At 43.9% G+C, this 15,854-nt stretch overlaps 1 protein-coding gene across 1 annotated transcript in view; it reads left to right on the plus strand.

Moving 5' to 3' along the window:
- LOC309550263 (uncharacterized protein) overlaps nt 1-15,854 on the plus strand; it is a gene marked incomplete at both ends in the record, with an annotated part of 667,886 nt that overhangs the window by 188,664 nt on the left and 463,368 nt on the right.

A 15,854-nucleotide genomic window follows, 5' to 3' on the forward strand; every position in this document is an offset into this window, starting at 1 on the left:
TCACTCATTGCCATCTTCCCAACACAAGAAGTCCCACACTTCCTTATTTAGTCCATGATTTAGTCATGAATAACAGCGGGGCTGTGCCCCACCAGAGGTCAGAGAATGAGGATGGGGGAGAACAAACAAGATGAAGACTGGACTGATCCTGAAGACCACCATCATTGGGTTACTGACTCCTCCCTCATTATCACTTTCTGTTTAAGGTTCCAAAGTTGGAGGATGTTATCACATTATTATCACCATGTAAAAGTCTGTCCTCCAATCAAATCATCAGATATAAAATAAATAATAAAATCGGTACAATCATGTAGTGTAAAGAATGGTGTATAAATATTCACAGAAGCATTCACCCAATGGCAGCTCACATTCAGAAAGTTTCTTTCACTAAACACAAAAACAAATAAAAAATCAAATAAAATGCAGCGCCAAAAAAATTCAAATACATTTCTTCACCCAAATCTGTAGACAATAAGTGGGAAATAATTTCCCTCCTCTCCTCCTTCCTCTTCCTCCACGGTATATATGGGGGGGGGTAGAAAATATGGGCGGAGCCTGCGCAGGGACGTCCCATCTCGGCCATCCCAGGGAAGGGGTATCTGAGTGAAGGATCACATTGTGAAGCTTGTTTAGTCCGCACTGCTCAAGTCCCGGCTTTGTAATTCTATCATCTTGGATTTTAATGTTGAATAAAGCAGATAGACGGAGAGCACTAGAGGGGGGGTTATTTTCTACCCCCTCCCCCCCATATATACCGTGGAGGAAGAGGAAGGAGGAGAGGAGTGAGCGATATCCCTAGAGGGGGAAGGGATCTGTGGGACTCGCTGGTAACACAGGAGTCAGATTGGAAGGTCAGTGGAAGTGACCACCAGCACCTTTCTCATCTGCAATTTCTGCACTTGCACTTTATCATTTATATTGGCCCTGACTGATGACACGTGTCACATGACACACATTTCTATCCTCTTATTGGACGATCACATTACTATTTATTCATTTCCTGACACTGTTTAATAGATTTCATATTTTAGAATTGTAAGTCTGATTGTTACACGGCGCGGTGATATCGCACAGATTGGAATATTATTTCCCACTTATTGTCTACAGATTTGGGGGAAGAAATGTATTTTCATTTGATTTTTTCATCAGATATAAAATGTCCAGCTGGTAGGAAATGGGCGTAACAAAGAGAATCCATATTATGTGTTTATACAGTATCTCACAAAAGTAAGTACACCCCTCACATTTGTGTAAATATTTTATTCTATCTTTTCATGTGACAACACTGAAGAAATGAAACTTTGCTACAATGTAAAGTAGTGAGTGTACAGCTTGTATAACAGTGTAAATTTGCTGTCCCCTCAAAATAACTCAACACACAGCCATTAATGTCTAAACCGCTGGCAACAAAAGTGAGTACACCCCTAAGTGACAATGTCCGAACTGGGCCCAATTAGCCATTTTCCCTCCCCGGTGTCATGTGACTCATTAGTGTTACAAGGTCTCAGGTGTGAATGGGGGCAGGAGTATTAAATTTGGTGTTATCGCTCTCACTCTCTCATACTGGTCACTGGAAGTTCAACATAGCACCTCATGGCAAAGAACTCTCTGAGGATCTGAAAAAAAACAATTGCTGCTCTACATAAAGATGGCCTAGGCTATAAGAAAATTGCCAAGACCCTGAAACTGAGCTGCAGCACGGGGGCCAAGACCGTACAGCGGTTTAACAGGACAGGTTCCACTCAGAACAGGCCTCGCCATGGTGGACCAAAGAAGTTGAGTGCACGTGCTCAGCGACATATCCAGAGGTTGTCTTTGGGAAATAGACGTATGAGTGCTGCCAGCATTGCTGCAGAGGTTGAAGGGTTGAAGGGTTGGGGGGGGGTCAGCCTGTCAGTGCTCAGACCATACGCCGCACATTACATTAAATTGGTCTGCATGGCTGTCATCCCAGAAGGATGCCTCTTCTAAAGATGATGCACAAGAAAGCCCACAAACAGTTTGCTGAAGACAAGCAGACTAAGGACATGGATTACGGGAACCATGTCCTGTGGTCTGATGAGACCAAGATAAACTTATCAGGTGAGGAGTACAAAGACAAGTGTGTCTTGCCTACAATCAAGCATGGTGGTGGAAGTGCCATGGTTTGGGGCTGCATGAGTGCTGCCGGCACTGGGGATCTACAGTTCATTGAGGCAACCATGAATGCCAACATGTACTGTGACATACTGAAGTAGAGCATGATCCCCTTCCTTCGGAGACTGGGTCGCAGGGCAGTATTCCAACATGATAACGACCCCAAACACACCTCTAAGATGACCACTGCCTTGCTAAAGAAGCTGAGGTTAAAGGTGATGGGCTTGGCAAGCACGTCTCCAGACCTAAACCCTATTGAGCATCTGTGGGGCATCCTAAAATGGAAGATGGAGGAGCGCAAGGTCTCTAACATCCACCAGCTCTGTGATGTCATCATGGAGGAGTGGAAGAGGACTCCAGTGGCAACCTGTGAAGCTCTGGTGAACTCCATGCCCAAGAGGGGAAAATAATGGTGGCCACACAAAATATTGACACTTTGGGTCAAATTTGGACATTTTTACTTAGGGGTGTACTCACTTTTGTTGCCAGCAGTTTAGACATTAATGGCTGTGTGTTGAGTTATTTTGAGGGGACAGCAAATTTACACTGTTATACAAGCTGTACACTCACTACTTTACATTGTAGCAAAGTGTCATTTCTTCAGTGTTGTCACATGAAAAGATAGAATAAAATATTTCCAAAAATGTGAGGGGTGTAGTTACTTTTGTGAGATACTGTAGCAGTGGGTAGAGGAGATAGAGCAGAAGTCTATAATACAACATAGAGTATATAGTGCAGGGGTCACATGTATGTAATGTACAAGATAGAGTATATAGCGAAGGGGTCAGGAGTATAATGTACAACATAGAGTATATAATGCAGGGGTCAGGAGTATGTAATGTACAACAGAGTATACAGTCTAGGGGTCAGGACTCATAATATTGGTATTCAGTAATCAGTGGTGGATTACATGTATTTATGTCATGTACTGTATTTAGTGTTAATGACCTACCTGTGCTGATCTCTGTAGGAGTGTCCTCCTCTATAAATGTCCCCGTTATTCCATCCTCCTCCATAGACTGCTGATCATCCCTCACATACATCTCTTCTTCTTCTGCTTTAACCTCAAATTCTATATCGATTGGATCTCCACTCTAAACCAAGAAAATGAGAGAGAATATCATCTGAAAGTTATAAGCTTTAATATTGTGATATTATATATATATATATATATATATATATATATATATATATATATATATATATATATATATAAAAAAAAACACATCCTCTCCAGAAGTCCATGTCCTAGATGCTCCAATCCACCAACCTTGTAACATTGAGGGATGGTGTGACCTTCCTGTGTGGAATCCCGGGAATACAGAGGACGGGGACATCTCTCTGGTGGGTTTCTGTAGCTGGATGACTCCACCATGGTTTCCTGGTACAGATCTTTGTGTTCCTTTAGAAACTCTGACTCCTCCATCACTCCATCCTCATCATTTTCCTCCTCTTTAATCTCTTCTTTAACCTCACCTTTAGAATCTCTCAGGTTTCCACTCTGAATATATAATAAAAATGACATCAATGGTAACAATGCAGATAATGTACAGATCCTAATGATACTATCAGTGATTGTTCCTCATCTACCTGATGACGGTGAGGGATGGTGTGACCTTCCTGTGTGGAATCCCGGGAATACAGAGGACGGGGACATCTTTCTGGTGGGTTCCCATTACTGGACCCATCTGTAGGAAACACACACACTGACTGAATACATTGTTTCTATGTGTTTATCAGATGATGGGGGATCTAGGTGGAGCCTCCGTACTGCTCTCTCCTTTACAATAAAGTCTCCTCTTACCCGGTGATGTGAGGGGCGGCTGATTCTCCATCATGACGTCCTTGTAGAGATCCTTGTGTCCTTCTAAATACTCCCACTCCTCCATGGAGAAATAGACAGTGACATCCTGACACCTTATAGGAACCTGACACACACAATGATACAGTCACCATCCAGACACATCCCTTGTCTGTTACTGGATAATGTCCCAGAATTCCCAGCACCGCTCACCTCTCCTGTCAGCAGATGGACCATCATGGTGGTCAGTTCCAGGATCTTCTGCTCTCTGTTCCTCTCAGGTATCAGAGAACGAGGTGGAGGCACCATGGTGGGGCTCTGGGTCCTGCTCCATCCTCCTGAGATTGGCTCTCCACTAGACTTCTTCACTACAACACAATCCTACAGATCAGGAGAAAGATAAACCGATATCAATCATCTGACATCATCTACATGTCTATAATAAGAACATGGTCTATTGACCAGACTAGACAAGAGAGATGTCATGTAACCTCCCAGAATCCTCCCCACCTCTCCGGCCAGGCCTGTGTTTTATTAATAGAGATAAGAGTGATGTCATGTGACCTCCCAGAATCCTCCTCACCTCTCCGATCAGCAGGTAGATAATCTCCAGGGTGTGGCTTAATAACCTCTCAGTCATGTGACTCCGATCCTCCTCCATCCTCATTGGTGTGGTCATGTGATCTATGCGGGTTTCTCTGTAGATGGATAATGAAGAATTATCTGGATTGCATTGGTTGGACAATATTAGGATGGGGATATAAGGGGTTATAGGTGGGTTGCCCACGGTGGGAATTGGAACATGTAGATTGGGTTAATTAGGGGGATCTTTTTATAAAGAGTGGTCACAGGTTCTCTGAGACTATCAAGACCAATGCAGAGCCCATAGCCCTTGATTGGACAGGAGGAGGGACAGTCCACTGCCAGAGTGTAGGGGAGTAGAGGAGAGTGCCGATATTGAGGGATCGGAGGATCGGATAAGTAAAAGTGCTTTTACTGGTTCCCTACACCAAAATGACCATGTAACCCTTGAAGTGGGGCTGCCCCCATTATTTGAGGGTTAAATGCTCATTTGGGTTTTGGTCAGTTTTTGTTTCACCAGAGATGGGCTTTAAACAAAATAACATTTTCACACACAATAAAATCTGTATTTTAAACTTGTAAAAACAAAGCCCCCCCCCCCACACACACACAATTATGTCAACCCTTAAAACTCTGTGTTCCCATGAAATGGTAACTAAATTCACTGCCCAACATAGTGCAAAGACAACGCTATAAAAGCTCCTACAGGTCATTCGTTTAGAGAAACCCGGTAATAACAGCCCCAGAATCATTGCTCTCACTCCAGTGTGCGGCCAATACCCCCTTTGTGACAGCGTAATATAAATGACAGGTCCTCTTTAATCACTTAAGCCCCGGAAGATTTTACCCCCTTCCTGACCAGGGGGTATTTTTTGCGATTCGGCACTGCGTGACTTTAACGGGCAATTGCGCAGTCGTGCGACGCTGTACCTAAACGAATTTGATGTCCTTTTTTTGCCACAAACAGAGCTTTCTTTTGGTGGTATTTGATCACCTCTGCGATTTTTTGATCATGCGCTATAATCAAAAAAAGAGCGACAATTTTGCAAAAATAACAATATTTTTCACATTTTTTTATATGAAATTACCCAAAAAAATGTAAAAATCAAATTTTTTAAAATTTTTTGGCCAATTTGTTTTCTGCTACCTATGTTTGGTAAAAAAAAAATCACAATAAGCGTATTTTAATTGGTTTGCGCAAAAGTTATTGCGTTTACTAACTAAGGGAAAGATTTTTGTCATTTTTGTTGTTTTTTTTTTTAACAAGTTATGGCAGCGATCTGCGATTTCTTTTTGCGGGACTGCGACTTTGCGGTGGACAGATCGGACCCTTGACTGACATTTTTGACACTTTTGGGGGTACCAGTGACATTACTAGAGTAATCAGTGCTATACATATGCACTGTTACTGTAAAAATTACACTGCCAGGGAAGGGGTTAACTTTATTAGAGATGCAGTGACTATATGTGTCACTAGGGGCGTGCTTCTTACTGTGCAGGGATGTGGCTGTGTGTGTAACAGCACAGATCAACGGTCCGACATAGCAGGACCATTAGATCAGTGCTTTTTCACAGGGAAGAATGACAGGCGGCTTTGTTTACATTAGCCGCCTGCCTTTCTCCATTCACAGCGGACGATCGCGAGTGACCGGCGGACATCGGGTCCACCGGTCACACGCATGGAGGTGTCCGTGAACGAGCCGAGGTGGGAGCGCGCCTCCGGCGACACGCGCTCGCCCGCTATTGGCTCCCAGGCTAGTGACGTACCGGTACATCACTATGCCTGGTCGGGGCTGACCGTCGCAATATATGTACTTGCGGCGGTCGGCAACTGGTTAAGGAGACATTAGGGGTTTATTAGACCTCCAAAGTCACCTATGGACCCCAGTGAAGCTGATGAAGTACAGATTGGGATCAACCAGCTTCATCCCTGACCACAGTGACCGGGGAACAATGGCACTAAACCTGGAAGTGATGAAATGCTCATCTCTTCAGCATTCATTCACCAGAGAAGAGATCTGAGAACTGATCACCCTCCACTCCATCCACCATGCCGATCCTGGGCCTACAGGAGAGCAGACACATGGTTAATATAGTGAAGCATGAAGATATTTGTATCTTCAGAGGAAGGGTGTGAAAGGGCAAATTTCAGGAGAACCCGAATCTCATCCCTCTTTACAAGAGACTGCTAAGGTGAGAAGATGATTGGTGGGAAAGGTGACAAATCTCCAGAATAATCTCAAGATAATTTTTCGACCCTGAAGGGGTTGATCTAGCTTTCCACACTATATATGTGCATATCATTATCTGCTGGAGATAAACAGTGACTATGGAGAAGGAGGACGGACGTGATGGGGGGGGGTTACTGGGTGTAAATAGAAAATAAGATCTTATTACCTCCTCTACTGCCACTTCCAGCAATGTCTCCTCTCTCCTTTGTGCCACATGGAACTTGTGTCTGTACCTGCCATCACTTCCTGTCTTCCATAGAGACTTCCTGTCTGGGTAGAAGTGAGATCACCACCTTGTGGAGCTCAGAGGAACTGCAGCCCCGAGAAACGTCTCGTAGTGCGAACACAGCCTTGTGTTGTATATCCTTATAGATGGGTCATCTCCACTCCCACCAGGGGGGGGGGGGAGAAATATATTACTGCCTATTACCTTCACACGCTCACCCCCCCCCCCCTTTCCTGGCCAGGCAGGCGGCATGCTCGGATTAACAGTTTTGTATCTATTTCCCGGCTGACCTCACACAGTTTTTTTTTTTTTTTGTTTCTTTGCTTTAAACACCTACTAGATTCAGAGTCTGGAATGTATATTTGGGGGACTCAAAATTTGGGGGTGTGAAAAAAGTCTTTACCACTTTCCGACCTCCCTATAGCAGTTTTATTGCTACAGGGCAGCCGTGCTGCTCAGAACCACATATATAAATGTGATCCTGCACTTCCAGGTAGTATGCACAAGTGCGCGCTGCCAGCGGCTCACTACCACTGTGATTCTACACAGCAAGTCCCGCAGACGCGATGTCCGCCGGCACCCGTTGATCGTTCGGTACACAGGCAGAATTGCAATCCATCTATGTAAACAAGGCAGATTGCCGTTCTGTCAGTAGGGAAAGCATGGATCCTTGATTCCTGCAAAGCAGAGGCACTGATCCATGCCTTCCCCTAGTAAAAGCACCTCCCCCAATACACCAACACTGGCTAGGCACACATTTAACCATTTGATCGCCCCTTCCCAGCCAGTGTCATTAGTACAGTGACAGTGCATATTTTTAGCACTGATCATTGTATTGGTGTCACTGGTTCCCACAAAGTGTCAGTTAGTGTCTGATTTGTTCGCCACAATAAAGTCCCGCTGTAAGTCACCAATCACCGCTTTTACTAGTAATAAAATAAAAATTCCATAAATATATCCCATAGTTTATAGACAAGAAATTTTTTGCGCAAACTAATTAAAATAAGTTTATTGAGATTTATTTTAAACAAAAAACATGTAGCAGAATACTTATTGGCATAAATTGATGAATACATTTAATTTTTTTTACATTTTTATTGGATGTTTTATAGCAGAAAGTAAAAAATATTGTTTTGTCAGAAATTTTTTGTTGATAGCGAAAAAATTAAAAACCGCAGAGGAGGTCAAATACCACCAAAATAAATCTCTATTTGTGGGGAAAAAAAGGACATTGACTTTATTTGGGTACAGAGTCGCACGACCGCGCAACTGACAGTTAACAACTTCAGCCCCAGAAGATTTACCCCCCTTCATGACCAGGCCATTTTTTGCATTACTTTAATTGAAAATTGCGCAGTCGTGCGACGCTGTACCCAAATGAAATCAATGTCCTTTTTTTCCTACAAATAGAGATTTATTTTGGGGGTTATTTGATCACCTCTGCGTTTTTTAATTTTTTGCGCTATAATCAAAAAATGACCGACAATTTTAAAAAGAAAAACAATATTTTTTACTTTCATGAGGGCGGCGCCTGTAAAAACAATCAAGTGGCTGAACAGCCCATATGATTGTTTATACGGTGCAGAAGATATGTGAATGATGCCTATAGCTCCACCCATCATCCAGATATCTTCACTCAAAGTCCATGACGTCATATGAGGTCATTGGGCGGGAAGTGGTTTAATACAGGAGAATAATGTCTGCGCCCCCCTAAGCCTCCGCTTATTTGTAGAGACATAAACCATTTGGAGTGCCAGAATCCCAATCTTCTTCTCATTGGTATAATGTCAAGGATTTTGCAGACAGAGGAAATGAGCTTTTCAACGTTAGCAAGCATGTTGTGTGAAGGTCCTTCTTCATTATAATGACAATGTGGGGGAGAGAAATCCTCTGCACCTTCCTCCAGTACGGCATCCATATCCTCTCCATTCCCTTCTGTCTCTGCGTCATAAACTAGTGAAGATAACCCACAAATATATCCCATTCTAGGTTGGTGCACATTATTCTGCTCACACAATCAGTGCAAGTCCAGCTGGTCATTGAGGCATCAAAAGAAACGTGAATGGACAACCATGCTCCACCAAAATACTCCAACGCATTTCACACTACAAGCATTTAGTCATAGAAAACCCGCCATACTGCTTTCTCTCTATTTAAACATACAACATCAATTACCATATTAATTAATATTTAAGCTGAACATCATAGACATGTGCAGAATGGAAACGTTTGTTTTGTTTCAGATGAATCTGTTTAGTTATTTATTTCGCTTTCTAGAATTATTTTAATTTCACGCTTTCAGGGCAATTCGAATCGGTTGAAAATGTATCAAGCATTGTTGCTGGAGCAAAGGATTCCTCCTGGCACAGTCAGAGGCTTAATGGTGACTGAATGTTCAAACATGGCCTGAAGTGCTTGTCCTGACGGTCCAAATGTCTGAGACCAAAGCTGTACCCTCCAATCAGAAGAGGAGTAACCAGGTCCCCATAAGATATGTATGGGTGGCACAATCTGAAAAAGACCAGTAAGCAACCTCTCCCCCAGAAGTGGAGCTCTTTGCTGACTATTTGGTTGAGGACTCTCCTTCTCTCTTCAGTTCTTTCTGGACAAGTCAGAACTGCAGGAGCAAACCTCTTTGGAGTTAGACACTGACTCTAGAACTGCAGTTTTCTTTCATTCGGCAGACATTTACTCTAAAGCAGGAGGCCGGACTGAATGCAGCTCATTGCTATAAAATGAAGCAAGCCCTTAAAGGATACAGTTTAAACTTTTGTAATGCAGACAAGATTGTCCCACTCATAGAATTATTTTGGACAGAATCAATATTCTTCATCCCAACTTCCATTGCATTGGAAGAGAGGAAAGGGTTAAAGCAGGTTCACAGGCTACAACTGCAGACAGATATACCTCTAAAGCCCCGTACACACGTACCGATCGTCGGCGAACGATCGGCCGTCTTTTGTCCCCGGGCTGTCGGTGTCTGTTGAAAAGTGCAAAGACTGCACAAGAATTTTGTCCGCCGACTACAGCCGACTGCAGAAGTGATGTCATGTAATGGTTAACTTTCCCTGTGTTTTTTCTTTTCTGAGCATGCCCAGTCTTGCAAATCTGCGGTCTGTCGGCCGAATTCTGTACTGACTGGCGAACAATCGGCCGCTCTGGTGTCGGCATACAAAAATTTAAATGCTTGCAAGACAGATTCTTGTCGGCAGAATGTGCGCTGACGGCTGTCGGAGGCACCATACTAACAAGCGTACAATCGGCAGATCTTTCGTCCGCTGACGTTTGTATGCCGACGATCGGTACGTGTGTACGGGCCTTTAGGGACAAGTCCAACACAAATTTACCACCAGAAGACCCTAAACCCCCTCCAAGGACCCACCTAATCATCATTATTGAGTATACCCCTGAAGGACACAGCATCCCCCAATGGCAACTCCATGCATATGGCTAAGCTCATGAAGACCACTTCAACTAAATAGGTGACTCATTATACTGGAAGACCTCTCCCTCTTCACAAGTGCCTAATCTGATATCCTGCAGTACAGATAGAAGTGTTCTGGTTGGGGTTTGAACTGAACAACCCAGTGCTGCAAGGTGGTGACCACTAAGACATTCCGCTGCTCTGTCCTTCTGTTCAATTTGCACCACTCTTCTAGCATGAGCTTCTAGCTTAAACACGATAGGGAAAAAGACAATGCACTCCTTTGGAAGTGCTAAAAATACTTGCATTGGCGTTACCTCTGCAGGAAGGGAGGTACAAAAACCTGCTTATAGACCATCCTCATCTTCCTATTAGGAATTGTTTGAAGAGCTTTAAATTGGTCAGTTGACTGATCCTGCAAGGGAAAAGCTTGACATTGTCAGAGTTGAGACTCCTTGCACAGGGAGAGTTGTAACAGACTCCTTTACAGTGTCTTGACTACCAGTGGCAACCTGTTGGTAGGGGTCATCTTCCTCCCTGGATGCCTGAACAAATCAGGAAATTTATACTGGGTTTTGCCTGTCAAGCACCAAAGGCCCAGTCTACGGTGTGCATAATACATGCAGATCTGGAGAGGCTTAATAGAAAGTGTCCATTAGTCAGCTTCCCATACACCAGCTTTATGAGGCCTGCAGAAGGGCTGACAATCCAGGAACAGTATCAGTAAGGAAGACGCTGCCCTCCTCCAGCTATAACCTGCATAGAGCAGCCACAGCATAGAGGGATTAGGCTGCAGCACAAGGACTTGTCGCAGTAAGAAATAAATCCATGATAAACAGAGACGGTGCAAGGGAGAACTCCATATTATTAAGAAATAAAATATTATAACATATAAAATTGCTACTCTAGCTATGTAGTCATTTTTTATTTTATTTTTTTAATTCACAATTCAAACTACGGCTGCTAAAGTCTCCTAAGCTGTCAAAAAAGACAGTGTAACAGTTGTTTGATTGCTGGGTGAGAAAAACCCGTAAGGGGTTAATTACTGCTAATGGAATACTGACACTGCAGCTTCTCACATCAGAGCACCATCCCAGCAGGTGAATAATCAAACAGACCCTGCCATACAGATGTAGAGCCCTCCTAGGTAGGTGCTAGAATGAGTGGATATCGTTTTTAGTTTCTCTGCCTAACAGGGACACAGCTCATGCTGTCTTGATGTTTCACACTGATCCAATAGCCATGGAGTATATTGGACAGTGGGTGGAAACCTGGCAGATGAGAGCATGGATGTCTCTACCAATGTTGTTGAAGTATTTTTCTAATTTGTGTATGTTGTCTAGTATAAGGTGTTATTAAACTGACGATTTCTGTTTTTGGTTGTTTCAGGCCTCGGAACATAACTTCCTCTCTTTTGTGCTTATAAGTCCTATTATAAGCTTTTTCGCAGTGTAGATTCTAAGATACTGGGAGTAGGGTATACTATGTACCGGGGGTTTGGATGAAAGCTATTGGCATGTAAAACCGTGTTGCCGGCTGTCGGTTTTCTATATAATCTTGTATAAGAATTTGTATGTCAAAGATCACACTGCTACACATATACAGTATCTCACAAAAGTAAGTACACCCTCACATTTTTGTAAATATTTTATTCTATCTTTTCACGTGACAACACTGAAGAAATGACACTTTGCTACAATATAAAGTAGTGAGTGTACAGCTTGTATAACAGTGTAAATTTGCTGTCCCCTCAAAATAACTCAACACGCAGCCATTAATGTCTATCCCGCCTGCAACAAAAGTGAGTACCCCCCTAAGGTAAAGTGTCCAAATTGGGCCCAAAGTTTCAATATTTTGTGTGGCCGCCAATATTTTCCAGCACTATCTTAACCCTCTTGGACATGGAGTTCACCAGAGCTTCACAGGTTGCCACTGGAGTCCTCTTCCACTCCTCTATGACATCACGGAGCTGGTGGATGTTAGAGACCTTGCGCTCCTCCATCTTCCATTTGAGAATGCCCCACAGATGCTCAATAGGGTTTAGGTCTGGAGACATGCTTGGCCAGTCCATCACCTTTACCCTCAGCTTCTTTAGCAAGGCAGTGGTCGTCTTGGAGGTGTGTTTAGGGTCGTTATGTTGGAATACTGCCCTGTGGCCCAGTCTCCGAAGGGAGGGGATCATGCTCTGCTTCAGTATGTCACAATACATGTTGGCATTCATGGGTCCCTCAATGAACTGTAGCTTCCCAGTTCCGGCAGCACTCATGAAGCCCCAGACCATAAGGGCTCTTTCACACGGGCGGTCCGATCAGATCCGCCTGTCAGTTTTTTAGGCGGATCTGATCGGATCCTCCATGCAGCTCTATGGGGCAGCGGGTGTCAGTGGAGGTCACCTCCGCTGACACCCGCTGCCATCCGCATCCGATCCTGTGCTGAAATCTGGACGGATGGAAACCCTATTTTTCCATCCGTTCAGTAATCGGAGCGGAGCGGATCTGATGAGAGCGGACAAGCGGTCCGCTCTCCTCCGATCCCCCATAGAGGGCGGCGGGTGCTGAGACACCTCCCTCTCTGCTCTGCAAGCGGAGACGGAGCTGTCATCCGCCCGGCTCAGCGGGGATCGCGGATCGATCCCCGCTGAGCAACACGGATCCGCCTGCGGAGGCGGACCGTGTGAAAGAGCCCTAACACTCCCACCACCATGCTTGACTGTAGGTAAGACATACTTGTCTTTGTAGTTCTCACCTGGTTGCCGCTACACACTCTTGAAGCCATCTGAACCAAATAAGTTTATCTTGGTCTCATCAGACCACAGGACATGGTTCCAGTAATCCATGTCCTTAGTTGTTTTCAGGAAACTGTTTGCGCACTTTCTTGTGCATCATCTTTAGAAGAGTCTTTCTTCTGGGATGACAGACATGCAAACCAATTTGATGCAGTGTGCGGCGTATGGTCTGAGCACTGACAGGCTGACCCCCCCACCCCTTCAAACTCTGCAGCAATGCTTGGCAGCACTCATAAGCCTATTTCCCAAAGACAACCTCTGGATATGACGCTGAGCATGAGCAATAAAGTTCTTTGGTCGATCATGGCGAGGCCTGTTCTCAGTGGAACCTGTCCTGTTAAACCGCTGTATGGTCCGGGCCACTGTAATGCAGCTCAGTTTCAGGATCTTGGCAATCTTCTTAAAGCCTAGGCCATATTTATGTAGAGCAACAATTTTTTTTTTCAAATCCTCAGAGTTCTTTGCCATGAGGCGCCATGTTGAACTTCCAGTGACCAGTATGAGAGAGTGAGAGCGATAACACCAAATTTAACACACCTGCTCCCCATTCACACCTGAGACCTTGTAACACTAACGAGTCACATGACACCGGGGAGGGAAAATAGCTAATTGGGCCCAATTTGGACATTTTCACTTAGGGGTGTACTCACTTTTGTTGCGAGCGGTTTAGACATTAATGGCTGTGTGTTGAGTTATTTTGAGGGGACAGCAAATTTACACTGTTATACAAGCTGTACACTCACTACCCTACATTGTAACAAAGTGTCATTTCTTCAGTATTGTCACATGAAAAGATAGAATAAAATATTTACAAAAATGTGAGAGGTGTACTTACTTTTGTGAGATACTGTATATTTTATCTTGTACCTAGGATCTTCAGGACAGATACCTATATACACAACACATTTTGTTCTGAGTTTCCCCCTGTGTCCGCCCCAGGTCGGGTTAACTTGCTGGGGGTTGGAAGGAATGCCATGTGCTAGTAAACCATGTTTGTATTTATTATGATGTACATAAATACAGATTATGTTCTATGTTTATGAAACACTAATATCGAGTCTGTTAATTTTAAGAGGAAACTGTCTGTACATCTTCATAGTCCTGAAGAAGCCTTGTGTGAAACGCGTTGACTAGTGAACAGACGAAGATGGAGGAATATGATCTGAAGCAAACACAGTGACGTCCCTCCATCCCTAATGGTTAATGCAAACAGAAAACAGAGGTCGTGGGACTTTAAATGAGGCCGGTCATCAACTAAGATATACAAAAATAGAATCTGAACGTAGTCATTTATTATACATACAGTAATTGATACAAATGTTGACATCAGTAACAAATATGATGCAGACATGTATACAAAAAAAGCTGAGACAAAGAAATCCATATAGTAAGGAGATTGTTATAATAGTAATAAGATATATTCAGTAATAAAGTACATGGTCGTCACTAAATGTTACATCTAAGTGAAGAGAGGAAATATCTATACCTACACCAACCTTATGATATATACCAACTTATCCTTATATATGTATGATGTACATGAGTGAAATTAGTAGGAGACATTGATCTCCTGTGTACGAGATGAGCTCAGTTTGGGGCCAGTTTCCTCATTTTATTGAGATCTGGTTTTAGATAAATCAATAAATGTTATTTTAGGATAAATCCATGTAGTTGTTATCTGTCTCATGCTGTGCCCTTAAAGTCCACACATATGACAGTGGTTCCTTGTGAACATCTGTAGTTTCCATTTCCCTGAACAGATAGGATGTTGGGACTCTCATTAAAAAAATTACGTGGGGTCCCCTCCCCCCCAGTATATACCAGGCCCATGCCAAAATGTAAAAAAATAAATGGCGTGGGGTGCCCCCAAAATCCATACCAGATCTTAACCTGAGCATGCAGTTCGGCAAGTCAGGAAAAGGGGGACAAGCGAGTGCCCCCCCCCTTCTAACCCATACAAGGCCACATGCCCTCACCATGGGGTGGGGGTGGGTGTTTTGTGGCAGTTCTGCCCCCCCCCCCCACCCCAAAGAACCTTGTCCCCATGCTGATGGGGACAAGGGCTTCTTTCCCACAACCGTGGCCTGGGGTTGTGGGGGTCTGCAGGCAGGGGGCTCATCTTAATCTGAAAGCCCCTTTTACCAAGGGGACCCCAGATCCTGCCCCCCCCCATGTGAATGAGTATCGGGACCATAGTACCTGTACCTATTCACCAAAAAAAGTGTCAAAGAGCAATAAATACACAAACACAATTTTTGAAAAATTCTTTATTAAAAAATAAAAACCAGCCTCCCCCAATGTAGATACGTCATCAATCACAACGCCGGCCGCACCCAAAAAAATAAAAAAAGACACTCTCGCCATCATGGAGGCCCTCTGCCTACTGCAGGTTCCGCATTTACATTGGTAAGAGGCGGGGCCACCTGTCTATATCACCTTTTTTCAATATTGGCCCCTAAGGGCCTGGTATGGACTGGGGGTAGGGGGAGCACATCATTTTTTTCTATTGCCGGGCAATGCCAGCATTTCTTTTCTTTCCATTCATCTGTCAGTGGGGAAGCCCGCTGACAGCTGATGAGTCATGGTTGGTAAGGATGCGGGTGGGCGGCTTCCCGCCTTGCTCATTAACAACCAGCTATTTCTTCACACAGAATTAGCATCGGTCGATT

The sequence above is a fragment of the Pelophylax lessonae genome (genome assembly GCF_965119305.1).
Source record: "Pelophylax lessonae genome assembly, chromosome: 3".
NCBI classification, from domain to species: domain Eukaryota; kingdom Metazoa; phylum Chordata; class Amphibia; order Anura; family Ranidae; genus Pelophylax; species Pelophylax lessonae.